At 43.8% G+C, this 21,662-nt stretch overlaps 1 protein-coding gene across 1 annotated transcript in view; it reads right to left on the bottom strand.

Moving 5' to 3' along the window:
• Nucleotides 1-9,125, bottom strand: part of lrrc4ba (leucine rich repeat containing 4Ba) — a 51,606-nt gene extending 42,481 nt beyond the window's left edge. Inside the window, 1 exon segment of the mRNA XM_019358398.2 lies at nt 9,060-9,125. The gene's annotated coding sequence lies outside the window, so the exon portion shown is untranslated.
• Between the last annotated feature and the right edge of the window lie 12,537 nt (nt 9,126-21,662).

The following is a 21,662-nucleotide window of genomic DNA, read 5'->3' as shown; positions in this document are numbered from 1 at the left end:
CTCAGCTCCCATTCCCATCAATGACAGAAAAGGTCAGACACTACTGTTTTGCTTATTAAAATTTGACTACACAGAAGGCAACTTATTTCTGTGATACTGGTAAAGTGGCGTTAATTAATTAATTTGTTTTGGGGTGGGGTTTTTTTATTTTGTTTTGTTTTGTGGTCATTTCAAATACAGTTTCCCCTGGGCATGCTAAAGCAGTGGTTCTCAAATAGCCAGTTTAGAGCCTGCGTATGATTGAGGACTGCATGGGGGAAATGGACACATCAGTGAAAACACTTTCAGTTAGAGTGTGTACCATGTCTGCTCAGCACAGTGCTTTATGTTGTTAATAATCATTTTCATACTGGTTTAGAGTTTTTCAATCATACCCAAGGTGGTTATTTTTTAATATTGACAGTATCTGTCAATGTTAGGAAGATTTAACCTGCTTTGATGACTAAAACAGGGGAACTGAAATTATATGGTGTGACATGAACTATGTGATAACATGATTGCATTGTTATCTTAGGCCTCAGTCCTAGTAGGCGTAGAGATTACTTTACAACCCCGAGGCAACCACTGTTTGTAGGGAAAACTGGTTAGTCAGTGGTTGTTGGAAGTTGCTGGTAGGTGAAATGAGTTGCTAAAGATTCGGTCATGCAGGCCTAATGTCTAGTGGAGGGGTAGGCAACTCCAGGCCTTGAGTGCTGGCGTCCTGCAGGTTTTAGATCTCACCCTGGGTCAGCACACCTGAATCAAATGATTAGTTCATTACCAGGCCTCTGGAGAACTTCAAGAAACGCTAAGGAGGTCATTTAGCCATTTAAATCAGCTGTGATGGATCAAGGACACATCTTAAACCTGCAGGACACCGGCACTCGAAGCCTGGAGTTGCCTACCCCTGGTCTAGTGAGTGATCCCCTGACAACAACATGTCACTATGGAAAAATGTGCTGTCAAAATTGTCTCCAAAGAAGCTTACAGTACTGCACCAAAAGCTTCCTTGTGATTGCTTTGGTCATTAGCAGACTGCTACGGTTAAATGGTGGTGAAACTGTGGAAAGTGAAATGCAAATCAGAAATAAAGCTAGTTTGCCTTCAAAGCAAAAATGGGACTTTTTAAAATGTACTGGCCGCAGCAGTAAGTCACAAGTTTTACTTTGACATTTTTCACTTTCCCTTTTGCGTTGCCCTTTCACTACTGCATGGTGAGTAGTTGGCAAGCGTTTGCAGATAAGTTGGCATCTTTGATTCAAACCGCAGCAACTTGCTGGCTACCAAAGCCATCACAAGGAGGTTTTTGGTTCTGCACTCTCTTTGAAATCTATTTCATCTACTGACAGCGACCAGTCGCCATCCAGTCAGCTGTTATACATTTTTCCCTAGCGACTTGTGGTTGCCAGGTGATCACCGACCAGTATCTAAGCCTGTGTGCAGAGGCCTTAAGAGGTCAAAACTCCAGCTAGACTTTAATTATTCGACCAACATATTTGACTTGTTGCCTTATCAGAGCACATCATCGAAACCAATCTTATTTAAGATGTTATAGACAACATCTTACATAGGACGGGTACACAGTAGGAGAAAACAACCAGTCATCTACATTCACAAAGATCTCTGAAAGTTAAACATCTACAAGGATGGGCTGATATGGTCAAGCGATTTCAGGCCAATCACTGTAGCAGACAAAGGGGAGTGTCCAAGAAGAAACATGGATGGAAGGATGTTTAAATTATGCTCCATAATGTCTTTGAAGTCAAGCTAACACCAGGTGAGCACACAGTTTTGTATTTTTGGTACCTATATTTATTTTATTTAAAACGTTGTCTGTGGTGTTGTTAAGAGATTTTGTTTAATGTTTTATTAAATAACATGCTTTCCCTAAATAGGTTTGCGAATGTACAATGATGTTCATATATTTTATACTACATGTATCTTGTCACTACACATGCACGTGAGCCTTGCTGACTTCTAAGAAAATGACTGGCATAAGGAGGTTGCCACAGGAAACCTCACCTTTGCTGAGTTTGCTGAGTCTGCCGTTGGGAACAGGAACCAACTGGCTTCTGTTTCCCTTAAGATAGGCTTGACCAGTTCCTTACTGACAGTTGAACGTATATGTTTTATGCTTTGTAAGGAGTGGTATGTTATCTCTTCCTACATGTGTCTGTGACGCAAACATGCTTGAGTATAAATAAAGCTGACTGCAAAGCCTCGGTGTGGGTATCACCCGATCACTCACCCGTGCGCACGTAGTTCTCTGAACAAAACTCTGACTGTTTTGTATTCCTTCAATGTGTTTTATAATGTCTTACCACTGACATTTAATTGGTCCTTCGAGCCGGATTGTTGATTGATATTATTATATCATCTAACTATTCACAGACGGAGCCGCCGAATCCTGACGTCGTGACTACCTGCACTGTAAACCACCGCTTCTAGCGAAGCGAGGAAAAGCCCAGAGTCGTAAATTCGCCTATTGGCCAGTGTCTTATACAGGTCCACGACGACAGGACTCGGTGACGCCGGGAAAAAGAACACAGCGCAACATTGAAGGTGAATATAAAGCAGCCAGAAACACTTTGCGTTGAATAATCGATTTTTAGGCTGACACTGCTCAAAGTAGAAGGGTCCTGTGTGGACCAAAAGGACAGACGTGTCCTATTGTAAAACGTCCTGTGTGGACCGGGCCCTGTGTGGACCCGCACGTAAACGCTCGCCTGTGTAAGACGGACTAATTCGCCCTGTGTGGGCCCATTCCGCAACAAAAGAGAGGTTGGTAGCTCGTGGTTTCATTTCACTCCGGGAGTGAAAGGTAATGAGAGTGTCAAATAAAAATAGGATTTTTTCTAAACGCGCTGTATGTTTGTTGAGGAGTAAGTGCTTCATTGAATAGGAACTCTAGGCTCCTGCACTACTCCTAGTGTTTTCCTGTGAGTACTGAATGGTGAGGAAGAGAAAGGTTGCGCATCAACGCATAAAATTAAGTCCGCCCTGAATTTAGTTCAGGGTAGAAGGCTGACTTAATAACCTCCTCTGACTCTAGTACCAGAACGTCTCACAGTGTGTGCTGGCAGTATTAATAAATAAAAGCAAAACAAGGTGTAATGTTTTAAAGCATGGAAAGAGGAATGAAGTGGAATAAACAAAAGGTTAAATTAAATTAGAGCTTATTTAATGTATTCAAATTGATAATAGAAGGATAACAACCGGTAAACTGGTATTAATAATGAAATATAGTTGGCAGGACGACCGTGCCTAGAATGGATAGAATGCATGAAACCAGATAACTCACACAAACACATATTAAATGAAATAGAGAGATGCATAAGGTATATTAAGGTTGTGTCATTGTTCAGCCAAAGAAAGTGTGTGAAAAGGAAAATGTCTCCAGCTTGGGAAGGGTGAGACTGCAGCTCACCCTCAGCCCTTGGTGGACACAAATAAAATATTGTAATATACTATTGCTGTTATATAAAAAGATAATAACATTAATAATGAAGTAATATTAAATATGAAGAGGCACCTCAGTCAGTTGTGATGTGAGGTGGATAATTGTTAAAAGTAATCTGTATCAAGCTTGAGGTTTGCTCAAATTCAGTATAATGACATATGAGATGAAGAAAATAAAGAAAATATGTAAATTAATTAAGTGCATAGAGACACTTCACCCGCTTGTAAACCTGTCATCCTAGATGAGATTTTGTTAAGATGAAGAGCAAACCTATACTACCAAGCTAATGAGCAAGATACACACTTTTTATTTTGTATTAATTTTTTTGTTTTTCAGAGCAGAAGCTGCATGATATTAAAGGCTCACACATGCAGCAGTCTGTGATCTCAGTTTTTTCTCTCACACTTCTGCTTTGTTTCTGACAGCAGTTCTTTTTCTTTTTGTGTCCCAACTCGTGTGTAAGGCCTTCATGCCATCAGCAACTTGTTTTTGTTTGTTTGTTTTGTTGGTTTGAAAAACAAATCTGTGATCATACTTGAGGATCACAGTGACACGAAATGATTAGGCACATGATTTACTGATGCCTAGTTTTAGAGCTGTGAGCTACGAGCTGTAAGCAATGCAAAGTTTTTCCCAACTTAGAAGTTTGACATATGTAACATGTATGAGATATATGAATCATTTTAAAACGAAATAGAAATTGTCCAAAATGCCTTAAGAAAATATGTAGTGCTGTATCTACAGAGAAAAAAAGGAAGAAGAAGCATTCAGTAACTTGGAAATAGCCTTTCTACTTGCATGTAGATGGAAGTGCAGGTTACATGAAAGCTGTTTTAACACAGGCATTTGGAGAAAAACAACGTCTGCTTGCATTTTACTTCTGCAAATTAGACTCTGTTGTGTGCAGGCCGGTGTAGCTGCAGCAGAGGCAGTAAAAGGTCAGCTGACATTGTTTTAGGACACACTTTAATCACCAAAGTGCCCCCATGCAGTGACTTCAATTTTAAATCTAAGCCAATTTGTCTTACCTGACACATGTGAGACAACTCTCAAATGTTGGACACTTATTGTCGCTATATGGAAAGTTCAACAAAGAGTTAGGTTAGTCTGGAGAAACAGGAACTACATGCCCATAAAAGGAGCTGACTGTGTCAAGGACGCAGACAGACAGAGAGACACACGGACAGTTAGTATGTTTTTTCAGCAGTACACCATTTCGCAAAAATATGGCAAAATAGGGGTATGATCACCTCCACAGGGGCACCAGTACAACATGGCAGTCATCTGAAAAAATTACTAGAAGTAATCACATTACCCAGAAAATTAGCACTATGCAAATGTGCTGCACATCAAAAAGATGACTCTTACATCACTAAAGGAAATAACTTTGCAGATAAAGCAGCAAAAGAAGCTGCACAGAAAAAAAAACAAATGTTCTTACATTAACCTCGTGCTCCCTGATACCAATAGAAGTCCTTAAAAACGAACAAAAGGCGGCACCACAAAATGAAAAATCCTCGTGGTTAAAAGATGGCGCAATTCTGAAAGATGATATCATGACGTGTAATGGGAAACCTATTCTACCTAAATCCCTACATAAAACAGCAGCATTAGTGACACATGGGTATTGCCATTTGTCAACAGCAGGGATGGTAGATATTCTTTCTAAACAATTCTACTCAAAAAATTTTGAAAACTCAGCTAAAGCATATATAAGAACATGCATGATTTGCCAAAAACATAATGCACAGGGAAACCTTAGACCAAAAAGAGGTAACTTTCCCACACCACCTTATCCTTTTCATACAATCCACATGGATTTTATTGAATTAAATGAATGTCAAGGCTCAAAATACGCTCTAGTGATTATAGACGTATTCCCAAAATGGCCAGAGGTTTACCCAGTGAGGAAAAGCTCAGTTGCAAAAAGTGAACCTTTAGACAAATCTGTCAGAGAAACAGCTCTGGCAGAATGGATGGCAAAACTACTAGGATATTGTTTTGAACAATAAACTGCCGAATGATATCTCTCCAGTGTCTTGCAGGTTGAAACCAGGTGATTGGATCCTGATTAAAGTACTCCAAAGAAGGAACTGGAGCTCACCAAAGTGGGAGAGTCCTTATCAAGTCCTAATCACCACACCAACTGCCTGTAAAATAGCAGAAAGACCATCCTGGATTCATCAAAGCCACTGTAAGAAAGTGAGTGACAATCTAGACATTTAGACGCCGACACCCCTAACTCCTGGTGATTTATTGGTGAAGGGAGGGCTGATCGGGTACACCCCGCCCTCTTGCTTCTTGCCGGTAGTCTACTCATCAGAGGTCACAGGTGTGTCTGGTCATCATGAAGACGCTCGTCCTCCTAGTGGCTAGTATTGCACTCCTAGTGAGTTTATTAACACTCACCCAAAAGAAAGAAGATGAACAACACCACTAATTGTAATCAGATCGCTGGAAAAGGAGAAGGTGCCCCTGTGAACACAACCAACCGCTCTAACGGCACTTACTGGGTGCAAGGAATGGCCTGGCTATGTGGACAACGTGCTTATTTCATACTACTCCAAGGCTGGACTGGAGTCTGCGCTCCCATCTTCATATCAGATCACACCTTCAAAATAACTGTGAGAAACACCACGATGCCTCGAAGACGACGACGAGACATCTCCGCAGTGCAACTACAAGACCCCATCTATGGCAGTGATGTGCCAGAGGAATTTAAGCTTTGGACCACCGGACAAAAGGTCCTCCACTCACTTTTTCCATGGGTGGGCACCGGAAAGAACATGTTAAGAATTGAAACTTTGGACTACCGCTTTGGACTGTTCCTGAATGCCTCGTGCAAAATCAACAATCAACAAAATGAAGAGCCCTCAGCCTGACAAGGGCCTTGGAGGGCCTGAAGACCCTGAACGAGAAAATGAAAGAACATTCGGGAGTCGACACTTCGATGTGGGACAGCTGGATGGATATGTTCGGGAAGTACCGTACTCTGGTGTCATCAATTCTAGTGTCCATGGCTGTGTTTGCAGCAATACTCACTCTATGTGGATGTTGTTGTATTCCCTGCATTAGAGCATTAATCAACAGACTCATAGCAACTGCCATCACACCACATGTTACGTTTCACGAAGAGACGATGATGTTGCTTACACATCAGGACCGAAACACAGACTTTGAAGAAGAAGACAATTTTTAATTATTGTCAACAAAGTGAAAACAAACCTAAATGTTGATCATATCAATTTTACTAAATGATACTCTGGTTGAAAATGTATACACAAGTGACTAGAAGTTGAAGTATGTAAAAAATATTTGAACAACAGCAGGGAATGTTAAGAGATTTTGTTTAATGTTTTATTAAATAACATGCTTTCCCTAAATAGGTTTGCGAATGTACAATGATGTTCATATATTTTATACTACATGTATCTTGTCACTACACATGCACGTGAGCCTTGCTGACTTCTAAGAAAATGACTGGCATAAGGAGGTTGCCACAGGAAACCTCACCTTTGCTGAGTTTGCTGAGTCTGCCGTTGGGAACAGGAACCAACTGGCTTCTGTTTCCCTTAAGATAGGCTTGACCAGTTCCTTACTGACAGTTGAACGTATATGTTTTATGCTTTGTAAGGAGTGGTATGTTATCTCTTCCTACATGTGTCTGTGACGCAAACATGCTTGAGTATAAATAAAGCTGACTGCAAAGCCTCGGTGTGGGTATCACCCGATCACTCACCCGTGCGCACGTAGTTCTCTGAACAAAACTCTGACTGTTTTGTATTCCTTCAATGTGTTTTATAATGTCTTACCACTGACAGGTGTGTTTCCATTTTGACCCCAAGAAAAAGCCACAAGCCAAAATATATCAGTCAAGTGAGTTTTGCTGGAGTTTTTATCTCTTCTGACTTTATTCTCTCCTCAGTGCATCTTGGAAGTGGGTGAATTTGTGCCAAAGACCTCTAATTTTTTTTTTCATTCTTATGAAAAAATTATGATAGCAAGGGCTGCACTTTGAGAACCCATATGCTAAAGGGCAAAATACACTTCAGCATTTCCACTGCTAAGAGAGCTTAATGGTTTGCACTATTTAGGTAGTGGCAAAGCCCCAGAATGTGTACTGTTTGCTGTGTATAAATGTAATGGCTGGAGCCTGGTTTGATGCACATCCATGTATCAGGACAAAGCTCGCTGCATCTCTAATTGGAGTGAGGAGTCACTGCGATTCAACAATGCTGTGCAACAGCCCCACTTTGAAGTTAACAAGAGTGTTTTTTATATGTAACATTAAGTCGAGTCCCCCACACACTTACATCATTTACACACACACAAACACACACACACACTCCAAGCTAGCCGCTCCGACTGAGCACCTTTAATCAGAAAAACGTTTGTTTCTAATTAGAACAAGTAATGTCATTACAAGTCTTCCTTTACTACTCAAGGTCAAAGTGAAGGTCATCAATACATGATTTCACAAATGGAGTTGTGGACTCTCTTCCAGCTACATAGTGTAGAATAAAAATGAGCAAATGCCTGAGAAATAATGAGAACAGCAACAGTTTAAAATAAAAACGATTAAGATATTAACTGCCTGTGCAGGTGAAGTGCTATTCTTTAAAGCAAAGGAGAACGCTATAACTCCATATGTTCTACTTGGAAAAACATTTTCTGTTACATGAATGCAACACATCGTTCAACTGTCTGCTCACTATAAAGAAAAATAAATTAGATTAGTTATAAAATGGAAGTTTTCAGCACTGATGCTGTCATATTGCTGGCGTTTTGCACATTAACATCATACAGAACAAAGTGAATTATTTAACCAAAGGAGTTCTCTGCAACATATGATGCCAGATTTTACACTGGAACAAGGCTCAGCGTTTAACTCAGACGACACAGGTGGAAAAAGGGAGAATAAGTATTTACTAAGTGTCGTGCAACATGTGGAGCAGAGGTGGGTACACTTTTATTTCGTGTGCATCTGTGTGAATGTCTCCGGCGAATCCTCGCGGTTTTACGCATAAACCTTCGTCTTTTTCCCAAACAAACCGACGGCGGGTGCGTTCATGAGTGAGTGATAAGCAACACGCTCTCGGCCCCCATCCATTCAGGCCTCGCCCCAGCCTTCTCTATGAGTGACACACTGACTAATACACAGACAGATAAACACTCACACTGACAAACACGATAAGGCTTTGCCCACAAAACACTGACACGGACTGACTGATGGACGTCTCCATGGAGACTAGTCACCAAGACTGACACAATGTCTCTCGCTGCTGAGCGCCGTGCCAACTGAATCAGAGAGGTGAGGGAGAAGAAATGGAGATAGAAGGAGCGATAAATAGTGTGCAGCACCAGAAAGATTACAAAACAGCGTTGAAATGTTCCGGCGTGCGTGTGGATGCAGTGCAGATCTGCTCTAAAGCGCCACGTGATCGTCTTCCCTGCCCTCCGATCGGCTCCTCTCACACCTCAGTCTCACCCCATCACTTACACCTCTCCATCACTTTTCCCCCTTCACACTCCTCTTCTCTCTCTCTACCTCCTTTGTGCTCATCTCCTCGCCCCGCTTTCCTCTCTCTACACCTAAGGCATGTTTATTTCCACACCTCACCTCCTCTGCTGATTTCTCCACCCTTCTTCCTCTGCAGGTTCTTCTCTCCAGCCCATCTCTCTCCCTCTCTGTCTCGTTCCCTCTCTCTCCCTCTCTCTTACTCTCTCCCACGCTGTGCGAAATGGAAGCTCTCACAGAGACCTGAGGTTGCCATAGTAACCTGCCATAGTAACCACTCACCATCTTGCGTCTCTCCGTCACATCGGCGGGGGCTCGGGGCGTCCGCGGCCCTGCTCTGCAGCTCCCAAAGCGGGGTGTCAGTTCGCTAAACCCTGCAGTGTGGAACCGTGGAACAGTCCCCGGATCGAATCTGATTTTGGCCGAACAAAAACTCCAAATGACTACGCCTCTAAGAGGAGAAATAACTGCGTGATAACTGGAAAAAAAACCTATTTTATCTTCGGATTTGTTTGATCGGTCAGGTCACTGCAAACCCACAGCTGAGAGGAAAAATACAACCATTAAAGGGACAGTTCACTCCAAAATCAAAGATACGTGCTCGTCCTCTAGACTGTAGTGTTGTTCATCCACCTAAATTAATCTAGTATGAGTGCCCTGCTTTTAAAGCTATCAGCTGTTCAGATGCCTGCCTTCTCTTGGATGTATTAGAACTAAACGGCACTCGCCTTGTGGTACTCAAAAATCCAGTCATCCAAACTCAACAGCAATGCCAGAATTCATGACCCTGGTACTCTAAAAGCCCACAAACTTTGATGTGAGCAGTTTCATTTAGTAACTATTTTCTTACTTTTTTTCTCTCTCGCACTATGCACCACTGCTCTGTCACTCTTAGAAGCTCTGCTCATCCAGTGAACACAGCAGAGAGAGGGAGAACTCTGTTCCGGTGCCAGGAGAAGTCGTTGTGATGCTGACCAGAGATTTTTTTTTTTTTTTTTTGCAATGCCTTTAAAAAAAATCCTCTACAGGGGTGTGAAAAGTCGCTTAATCTTCCAGCAAAGTCGCTAAGTTAGCAGCAGTGAGGTCATCTGAAGTGTGATGCTCACTACTGGGAGTGTGAGGGAGGTCAGTCACACAAGCTGAGTATATAGTCAACATTTTATAAAAAATAACCAAATCTGAAAATTCAGAATTAAATACTCAACAAATGGATATCCAAATGATTTAGTATTTGGCACAGTCTTATTTTTAGGTCTTTATCTACCTGCAAAGACAGGTTAATACCCATGACAGCAGCACCTTCAGCTGAGCCATCATATTAGCTAACTGGATGCTTTCTGGATTCGCTGATGTAGACAGTAGAAAGAAAATAGCTCCTAAGGTGAAACTGATCACAGCAAGGTTTGTGGATTTTTAAAAAAAATAGTATTTTTTAAAAAATGTATCATGATTTCTGGAAAGAGACTTTTACGGTATTTTGTCATGAGTGTAACAGATCTGTTTTTCCTTCTCCTTGTGGGATGTTTAGCTCGTGTGGTTGAGTGTGTCGATATATGATAACTGAAAAGTGCAGGTACTTGGCGATGATTGATGTGCCATCTTTCGGCTTGCAGATGATTGGCTCCAGGCTGAGGACAGTCTGGTGCCATCGTGGGCAGAGATTTATTCATCTTCCTCCTATTCCAACCTGCCACACATGTTTCCACCTGTAGCTTTTGCCATGCGGTTTGCTTGATAGACTGAAGGAGTTTGTAGTGGTGGTGCTGTTTCTTTTTTCTCATGCTAGGTAGGTAAGTTGATGTATTTTGGTTTATTCCTATCAGTTAGGTAGCCTTCGGTATATTTCTTTAGATAGAACTCTTGGTTATTTTGGTCTTTGGTCACTTTAAAGATAACTATATCAAGTTCAAGTTGATTCTGTGGCTCATTGGGAAAACTAAGATTCTTCATGTTTCTCAACCACCCCACTTTTGCACTTTGAGCACCACAAGGCAAGTAAGGTCTAGTTTTTTGGTATTCATGACAGGGCAGACATAATATCTCCAAAAGTACATAGCAGCTCACACCAAAGCAATCTAGATAGATTGGTCTGGGATGTTCTGACTCTTTAAGTCTCTATTCTAACAGAAAAATTCAAACTAAGCCTCACCGAGGGTTTAGTATGGGAAGTGTCTTACCATGTCAACTGTTTTGAGTCTGATAGAGAAATTTGAGCCTGAACACCTCGCCACTGCACCACCCAATCTGAAAGCTACCACAAGAGAAATATGCAAGAGGGGCACAATATATAAATAAACCAGTACAACTGAGTCAACACTCTACATATATCGCGGGGAGTCCGGGGACTTGGAAAACAAACAGTGAAGACGTGCACAGGTTCATGTGATGGCACCGAGAGTAATCGTCCTAACCATACAACAGAATCTGCGATTTATCACAGCGATGGCGTGTAGCTTTGCTAACTGCCTCCTCTGGGGCCCTTAACGGCCTCCAGGGACGGCTGCTGGCATGTCTTATCGCCCACCCCCACCTCAGGAGCCGCCATCTCACAGTGACATCAGCACAGCCCCCATTGCTGCCCCTGAAAATACGACAACCTCCAACCAGCTACAAAAAGGACGTTTGGATTACGTGTCATCTTGTGCGACAGCATGCCCACGCTTCTCTCCAGGCATCTCATTGTGATCTCTCAGAGCACCGTGGAAACCAAACCTGTCTGTGTCAGGCTTGAATCACATGTAAAAACAACAGCGGGAGGAAGAAAAAAAAAGAGCGAGAGAGAGAAAACATTTAGCATCACACTTTGGTCATCAGGATTATAATTTCATGCTTCTGTTTCTTACCATCTCCATCATCAATATTTATACTGTCATCATCATCAGCATCAGTATGCCACAACTGTTGTGCCTCCAGCCAGCACAGCCAGCCAGTGAGGCAGACAGAGGAGGAAAGGCCTCAGCCCGACTCTGCAATGCTGTATTGAGCTCTTATGCCACCACTGACCCGAAACAAACTCCCTCAAGACTCTGTGCATAGATGCAGCCAAGCCGGCAGTAGCTGTAAAGCAGGGTGGTCATTGAGGCTTGACCGCCTTCATTACCCAATCACATTTACTAATACTTAATCTAACCAGGAGAAGATAATATCTCTTCTATTTGCCAAACTCAATATCAGACACTCAGAGCTGACCGCTGTCTCTGGCGAGCTCATTTCAGACAGCACAAACCGAAACTGCATCCTGACTGCCTCTCACGGTGACACGAGGAAGAAACAGCCGCTTTCAGCCATCTTTACTAGGAGATGATCGGATTTTCGGGCCGAGCACCTCCAGGCAGCTCTCCCAATGTGCCTTCATGAACTCGTGAGGTAGGAGGGGGAAGGAATCGCCTTAGTTCATTTTTTCAGGCGTCGCTCTTCACTTTAGGTCATGATGAGAATATACTCCTCAGGGGAAATCTCACCATTTCTAATTATGTCAATTCAATGGATTATAGCTTTCATTTTGTGTCATTAACCATTGCCAATCTTCCAACTATTATTCAATAATTAATGTCTGGACAATCATCATGATCCCCAAAGGGCCAACACCCAGGCCTGGACCGAAGACTCAATCAAACCAATCATGGCTAATTATACCCACCGCGCCATCATAGGGAGCTTAGCATTTCTGCGCCGCACGGGTCAGTGCTCATGCACTCCCTGCCCCCTGGTTACGGGGATTCAAATTGTGCCACATCATGCACAAAAACAGAATCTCGGATATCCAGGTTCTGGCGTGGCGTGAGCACGTGGCAACTCTGTGGGATACGATCCCAGCGTCTCAGATGGGTCCCTCGTCGTGCTGCATTTTGAGCTGAACGCCGGACGTTCCTCCCACAATTCTCTGCCTCTCTTGGCTGATCAGTGACTCTCCCTTCACCCTTCAACCCGTGTACATCAGCAAGTCTAGCAGCCATCAATCAGTGACACCGCCGCTCTATGAAGAGATCAGCGGCCAGCTTGCCCTGATTAGAACAGTTTAAGTGTCATCTATAATCTCTATCTGGCTCTGGCTCTTTGTCACAGAAATGAGTGCGTGTGCATAAACACACAGGTATGCACAAACTCAGGCAGACACCATATTTAGGGCAACAGTTACTCCCTTTGCATTCTAATGTAGCAGCGAATTAATGCAGTCCATTGTCCTTTTACAGTAAGGGGACAAAGAAAGGCAAACTACACTTTAACCAGATTAAAAGCATCCTGGCTTCATTTGGGAGATGCACAAATCATTGGGACAATATTTTAGGGGGCAATCATTTATATGCTGGACTCCTCGCACGCCCTTTGCCACCTCGGATGTTTGTTTTTGGAGGATTTGCTTCGACTTTTCTATATCTCCTCTGGAAATAATCCGCAATGGCTCCACTATTCCGACAACGTTAGAGCAGTGGGGGGCTGAGCATTATCTCAAAGTCACACCTTCCCTCTAGGCCAGGTGTGCAGGTGTAATTTACCATGTCCCTGTTAACCTGCTTGCTTGTTTTCATCAAGCTCATCGGCCATGCATAAGTGGTGTGCCTAGGAAATTAAAGAGCAGCTTGGCCTGATTCCTCAAATGACTGAAATTGCTCAGCCGGTGCTTAATTTGTGACACAGGAAGGAGTCAGTGGGATGTGTGTGTCTGTGTGTTAAATTTATCAGGTGACAGTTGAAATGTGCAAGATGACCCACATGCTATTTCTTTTTTTAAGTGGTCAGACTGTGGAAGAGGTTCAGAAAATCCTTCAGGAAAGTGTTGACTGCTATATTTTATTTTATTTATTTTTCCACCTTTTGCACATTTTAGAATTAAAAAGAAAATCTGCCAAATGTCCTTCCTTTGATTGCTGACAATTTAGACCTTGGAGCTACCTGTGTCTAAATGTTCCCGTTACATGAACAAAGTCCGTGAAGAGGAAATCAGATGAATAAAACATTCCACCTGCATCCCATTTAACTAATCTGTGTTAACCTTTCCTTGTGAATCGTGACATTGTTCAATTTTAATAACATGCATATTAGGTCAAGAGGTGTCATGGCTTTGCACCTTCAGGACTTCATAGAGATCTGACCTACTGTAAGTTGTGCATGAGATTCCCTCTATTTCAAGATCTTTACTCATTCAGTCCAGGGTCTCCTTGATTTTCTTTACAATTAAAATCCCATGAATGAGGATCACAAGAAATCACGTCCCTCCATCCATAAAAACCACATCACAGACGCTAAATAGACCGCTGTCTTGTTTGAGTGGTCACATTCTCATATGTGGCTGCCTTTTAGTAAGTGAGGTAACGCTTCGGTTTGTGGGGTTGGTGGGAGGAGGGTAGCAGCAAAGTTCAAGATGAACAAATTCCAGTGACATTCCAGCCTGGCTTTTGCGGCAGTGAGATGTCTTGATATTTTGAAGCGCTGCCCCGAGCTGGAGCACCTTGGCTTTAAATGCGATATCATGTGACAAGCTTCTCATGAAGCCCAAACCTTGCAGTTACTGGTGCTGTTGTAAATACAGTTCACGATCAGCTAAGAAAGAAGCCTCGCTTCCTCACTATTGACCATAAACCAATATGATTGGATGAAATACATGCTTTTACGAGCAACATAAAAACTTACCATCCTCTTAAAGTTTTACGTCTCTAGGCTTATTTTGGATCCAATAGAAAGGATGTGCAGTGGAATGAGGGCCCATAAATGCTATATGTCGTGGTCATTTGCTCGACTGTTTTAGCTACAATGGTGCAGAAATTTATAGGTACTGTAAAGAGCTTTGAATTGCGGGGTGTAAAATGCAAGCAGCAAACAGTCCTGCTTTAGCAGTATGAGAGGATGGGAGGAAATCCATACTGACACAAGCCATCTTCCTGTTAAAAAAAAAACCACACACACTTCTTCTGAACCTCCCTGAAATTCAGCTTCATTTTCTTCCTTCCAGGCATGCAAATCTGCTAAAACGTACACTGTTGGAGGGGCTTCTCGGTGCATCAACACCCCCTTCCCCTTCCCACACATAACTACAGACAAACGCAGATCCTTCCAACCTTTCTCTTGTCTAATCCTGCCCCAGTGCCCCAGTTCACCTTCCTACACCCCATTAATAACCTATTCTGTCTGTCATAAAACTCAGGAGATCATCCAGCTGGTCCACAGCACACGCATTGCCAGCAATCTCCTCCCGCTAGTCCCAGTCGGTTCGGATTTCTCTCAAACACTGCACATTAGCATTTAAATCCCCTCATAACCGTATCATTGTGTTGCAGATAGAGGCAGTAGATCTTCATTCATCAGTCCTAATCTATCTGCTCCTTGTTCTCAGCCGGAGGGGCCCCAGGCTCTGACTCAGAGCTTAACCCACCGCGCGTAAGCCGCAAGGTGCCTGCGCATTTTCCTCCAAATCTGGGGTCATCAACAGGGGCCAGCGAGGGTAACTGAAGCCCAACACACACACATTAACATTGTAAACTGGGCCGATTGGGGGGGGGGGGGGTTAATTGAGTATATTTGAGTGAAAGCTGCGCGTTAAACGGATCATATATTAAGCCCTGTCAACAGCTTGTGCTACAGTGGATGCTCCTCTTATCGCCAAGGTTAGATTAACTTGTGCTGAAAAAGCACACTGAACAAAAACAGAAACAAGAAACACATCCCAAGGAGCTGGTGCAAAGTTTGAATTGCGCATACGGACCAAATCCAATCATGCAAATCAATAGAATTGAATCGATTCCCTGTGACACACGTCTGTCTTGCTGTCACGCGTAATTCCTGGATATCAGCCACCTTTAGAGGCCTCTCTCGGATTCCAAACGAGGACAGTTCCCAAATCATATCCGGTCATGATACACGCGGATTTCCAACATATTAGTAGTTTGTAGCGCGTGAAATGCACTTAACTGTCCGCCAGACTCGCGCGCGCGCACACACACACACAAGCGGACACACCAGACAAACACCAGAATGTCACGAAACTGCACCCGGACTCTGAATGTCATCGAGACACTTACCTTTATTTTATTATGCTACCATCAAGTCCTGAAACACATCTTCGCTCAAAGCGCGCGTGTCAGTACTCCGAGAGCTCTCACCTTCCCTCAAATAACAGCGTATTCCACTGCAGAGCCGCCGACGCTGTCTTCTCTCCCTCCTCTCGCTCTCCTCTCTCTCTCCTCCGTCTCCCTCACTGTTTCTTCTCTCTCTCTCTCCCTTTCTCTCTTTTTCTCTCTCCCTCTCTGATTGATTCACCCTTTCCAAGTGCTGCGCTTCTACCGCTGGTAATGAGAATTGTCTCAGAAATCTTCAGGTGGATGGAACCACTGGTCGATTCAGAGGGGATGGGCTACACTGTCGGGACGGTTTTTCTTTTTTTAAAAATTATTGTTATTTTAAATTCTTACTTTTGAAGCAAAAAAAAAATGTTAAATGAGTGATTTGCATTAGTCTGCGTTGCACATAAAACCTAAACAGTAAGTTGCAAACGCGCTCGCAGCATTAAACAGCCTATTAATAACGCAAAAATGGGGTTACATAATAAATAAATGCATCCAATGTAACAGTAATTATCACCTTCCTATGTGTTATGATTATAATTAGTCACAGGAACCCACACTTTCGTTGCATTTCACTATTCAGCTGCGGTGTTTTCTTACATTTGATCCCAGAGACAGTCACGCACGTGTCCATATGCTCGCATAATCTCTATAAAATGACGGTGATGGTGCTGTTTACTGCTTGTTACAAGGAACATTTGCTGCTTGGTCGGTTCCCTTGGCAACACTCACGCACACGCAGTGCTGAGCCCCACCTGTACAGCGCTACCTCGTTGGATTTGAGTCCTGCTGCCATTGTGGATCCCGTCGTACGTGTGGCATATACAGTATGCGTGCAGGTATATTGATTGGCATCGTAAGATGGAGGAAAGGAGGGTGTTGGGCGTGGGGGGTTGAGCGTGTTTATTTCCTAGAAATTAACTTTCCTTTTTAAAGAATGTGAGCACTAATGTGATTGGGTTCAGGTGATGACAGTTTGGGCAAAGCCTCTCCGGGGATAAGTTATTAAATGGGGGAGTGAGGTGAGGTTTAAGGTCAGGTTAAGGTTGGAGGTCTGCTAGGGGTTGAGTTGTCAATCACTTCATCAAGATATTAGCGGGGAGATGTGCGCGAGAGGGTGGGTGGGTGGTTGAGTGTGTGTCCATCAGATAACAGAGGGTAAGAGGGAAGAGGGGATGAGTGTGTGAGTGCTAGGGTGGTGGGGGTGGGGGGGTTCAGACGGGTGATTAGTGCTGGATTGATAATGTTCTATATCGAGACTCAGTGGATCACTCTTCTCACATTCTTGCACCTCAACGCCAGCGCTTCATCACAGGCACGTGTTTTCATGCACACACTCCTCACACACACGTGTCTTCCTTCCAGCACTGCTCCCGGCTATTGCACACACACATATACACACATACAGGCATGATTTAGATGGGGATCAGGGTTATGACTGACCCCTGCATATTTAGTCTGGATGCAGCAACAGGGTGGCCAACCTGTTCCTCTCTCTTATTAAACATTGCACAGTGCACACTCTACGTGGCCTTGGCTGCTCTCTTCCACTTTATGCACAATATGTTCTCGCTCACTTGACCCCCACCCTCCACTCCACCACCACCACCAAACCTACACACACACAAACAGCCCCACGCTCTGCAGTGAGGGTCTAGCAGCATCCACGTTCTGTCCCAGTCCTCTGTAATTCCAACAACAACGGCTCTCGCTCAGTGCTTTTTGCATTGCGTCGCTCCTTCGCCCTTCTCTCCACCCCACCCACCCTCCTCCCCTGCTGCCTTCCTGTCTCCCTCCCTCTCTCTCTCTCTCTATTAAATTTCCAGTCACACAACAGTGCAGTGGATATCCCTCCCTCTCTCTAACTCTCACACACTCTCCACCAACACGTCCCTCCTTCCCTCCCTACTCCCTGTCCTCCTCTCCCTCCTCTCCCTCCTCCCTCCCACATACATACCTCAGTAGTCTGTGGAGGTGTTGTCGTCGTCCCGGATCTCTCCCTAACGCTCGCTCTTGATATTGACTGTTCTCTCCCCTCCTTCACTTTGAACCTCTCAATCTCGCTCACTCTTGATATAAGGCTGCTCTCTTTTCACCTCCAGTTGTCTCACCTCCCCCCTCTCTCCCTTTCTCCTCCCTCCTTGCCTCATTATTTAAAAGAGCCCCCTCACATTTCCTCCTCTTCCTCCCCATCCCACCCTGTTTGTATCTCTGTACTGCAGTGTCTGCTCAGGCTATATGGTGTGGAGTATAACCTCCCCTCCCCTCTCTCTCCCTCTCTCCCTCGTTGTGGTGGGTGTGCGGGGCTCGCTCCATCAGGCCAGACTTTAACTGACTGATTGAGTGGACACCACAGGCCGATAAATGAATAAAGATGGGAGCCACTGTGAGGATTAATGTGCCTCATATGAAGACAAAAAGCTTGCCATCTAGTATTTCTGCCTCTGCCCTGTGGATGAGGTTGCTCACGCCTCCTGTGCTCTGCCTTGTATCGCTGTGTGTTATGCTGTGCTGGCATATTGGTTGAGAGATGTGCAGGCGCTCTCTTTGCCCTGGGTTATGTTTAGGTCCTGTGGCCTCGGTGGTAGTTGCTGCGCCGGGGTGAAACCTCTGCCATCGCCTTACTGCGCTGGAATGGCGTGGTGAGAGGAACTGGGGCAGATATGCCAGTGGTGTAGAGAGCAGGCCTCCTGCCTTTCTCCTCCTGCCGCTCCCTTCTCACATGCTGTCTCAAGACTGAACTCTTCGCAGCCTCCGAGGCCCTAACAGAGCCCTGATCCGTATCTGATGGCGAAACAGCACGCCACAGGCTGCAGAGATCCTAACCCGTGTGATACCAAATTGAACATTCTGGCTGTCGTGACAAGCAAGCAAGGGTTGAATGCTCCGACGCTTATGGCAGTGTAGACCCTGAAACACTTGGCTTTCACCCACAGAAAAACAAGAAGCTCCTTTAAACACAAAGTTAACCAAGCCTGTATCTGCAACACTAAAGCTAATACTCCTCCCTTATCACTAACAGCCCTATCTGGCAACCGCATCCATTAGGGCTCAATGGAGTCATTGATCCTCCCACACCCAGGCCAAGTGGACCTCGACCACAAAGCTCCTGAAGACAGATCCAATTTTAGGTGTTATACGCTGCTCTTACCTGCCTCCTTTTCCTCATCGTCTCTCCACATGCACCCTAATCTCATCATCACATCTTCAAACATGACCACCGCAACTCATTCGCACTACGTGGTGAGGCTGAATAATAAGACATGTCTCTCGTGCCTCTCTGTCTCTCGCTCCTGTCAACACCTCCTCCGGCAGGGCGTAAAGCAAACTCTGCCCCCAGGCCTATAAACCCCATTATGCTGAGGAGTACTTCTTGCACCAGGCTGTATAATCTTCATCTCTAGCTTATAGCCAGGCCAAACTGGCCCTTAAACTGGTCCGCTGCTTTCCTCGTGGTGGCAACGCAGACGGCAATAACCAAAATGTCACCCAGCCATCAACATTTTAATTTCAGGCCCAAACCACTTTGCAGTAAAAAGTGGTCAAACAGCACAGACTATGGGCATACTGTATGTGAGGATGTGTCCCGGCACGTAAGGGTAACTGCACTTAATGCGTTTAATCGTCTTTTTAATGTAAATGTCATAAATCTATAAGAGGCACACAAAAGAAAATATCTTTACTCAAATGCTTGATATTGGAATGTTCGGTATAAAGCACTGAGTTGTTTTATGGTTAACTTTCACGTTTCATATCACATTTAGTGTCTTTGTTCCGCTTTCATATGCCAGTATTTTAAAGAAACCAATTCTTAAGGTACTTGTTTTAATTTCCTGTTTTTAAAAAATGTTTAAAATCTTCCAAAGTGAACTAAACTAATCAACAAAATCTTGCAGAAACAGCTGCTGTTACTGTACATCCAAAAATAATACCAAGCCCAAATGGTGCCAGGCTGTACTTTCCTTTACTAACAATTTGTACCAAAGGACAGTGCAGTGTGATTTTAACCAGGCAAGGCATTAAAATGCAAAATTTAATAATATATATTATATATAATTAAAGTAAGGAAGGAGAAGAATTTTTTTTAAACATTTTTAACAAATCTACAGGTAAAAAGCTTAGAAGGTCAATTCTGCAGAGGGGGATCGCATTTAGGACATTTAAAAGTTAGCATGCAAAGAAAAAATGTTCTTCTTCTGATGCCCAGTAAACACAACTGGGTCCATCCATGCATCTTATTAATTGTTTATCCAACTCAGGGAGAAACAGTGGAGAAAGAGCGAAAAGGAATATTATTGTGCTGACGAGTATATGGAGGAGGGTGGCAGGGTCAAGGAGTGCCAGAAGCAAGGCTGGAGGGCAAGGTGCTTCTCTGGGTGCTTCATAGGACAGTCGCTCTGCCAGGCCTACACTGGGCTTGGCATCACAGGAGAGAAAAAAGGCTACAGAGAAAGCGTCAAGATGGCTGATGATGAAGAGTGGACATTTGTGGGCAGCTGCCAGGGCAGAAGTTGAGGTCTGATTAATCCTGGCTGTGTCGCCTGGCTGAGGGTGTATCACGGTTGTATCAGAAGGGCATCCAGTGTAAAATCTTTGCCTAATCAAACATGCATATCATCAACAATATCATTTTCATACTGGATTGGTTGGAGCCTGGGATGAAACAACAACTGGCTCTAGTGCTGTTGGCCAACAGGGTGCCAGTGGAAACAAAGAAAGAGGAACGGGGGAAAGCATGTTAGAAGGACGTCTCATGGATGTAGTGAAGAAGGACATGCAGAGAGGTGGTGTGACAAAAGAGGACGCTAGGGACAGGGTGAGACAGAGGCAGACGATCTGCTATAGTGACACCTAAAGGGAGCGACCAAAAGAAGAAGAAGAAGAAACATATCTTTGGACTGTGGGAGAAGGCTGGAGTACACAGAGAGAACACACAGGCACAGGGAGAAAATGTAAACTCCACACAGGGAAGCCCCAGTTGGCCTGTGGCTTCATCTCAGAACATTTTTGCTGTCAGATGACAGTACTGCACCTCGGTGCTGCCCACACCGGGTATCAAATCAAAGTGTAACTGTAAAAGACCAGCTTTTAATATGGAAATTCTCCAAAAACAAACTGTTTCCCCAGAGCCATTACCAGCATCTGCACCTCTGTGCTACTATTCACAAAACTAGTTGAGAAATTGTCTCAAATTTTAAACACTTTCAGGAAATGTCTGGAAACTAGCTGGATATTTAAAACGTGGCATAATATGCATGAATTGTTTTATTTTACAGAACATGTTTGACCAGAAGCTGCATGAACTTGCTGAGCACTTGTGGCCATAGGAAGTTTAGTTATAAACTTTCCCTCCAAAAAAAAGTCAGCACTGCATGTAAATGCAACAGAAGCTTTGCCAGAAGCCAGAGGCCAGACAGAGCACGGTGAATTTATGAGCTGCTTGTTTTATAATTTAGCAAAAGGTCTTAAACAGACCCAAATGCACAACACCAAAGAGGCACACAGTTACAAAAAAGGGAGAGAGAGAGAACGATTTCCATCAATGTGATATTCCAACTAGATTTAACAAGGAAATAAAACTCCAAAAGAAGAAAACAGGAAGTTACTGCAAGGCAGATAACACACTGAGGCATGAAGACAGAGAGAG

Source organism: Oreochromis niloticus, linkage group LG4 (genome assembly GCF_001858045.2).
Source record: "Oreochromis niloticus isolate F11D_XX linkage group LG4, O_niloticus_UMD_NMBU, whole genome shotgun sequence".
Taxonomy (NCBI): Eukaryota; Metazoa; Chordata; class Actinopteri; order Cichliformes; family Cichlidae; genus Oreochromis; species Oreochromis niloticus.
Note: the sequence above shows the minus strand (reverse complement) of the source record. Positions and strands in the feature narration are given on the sequence as shown.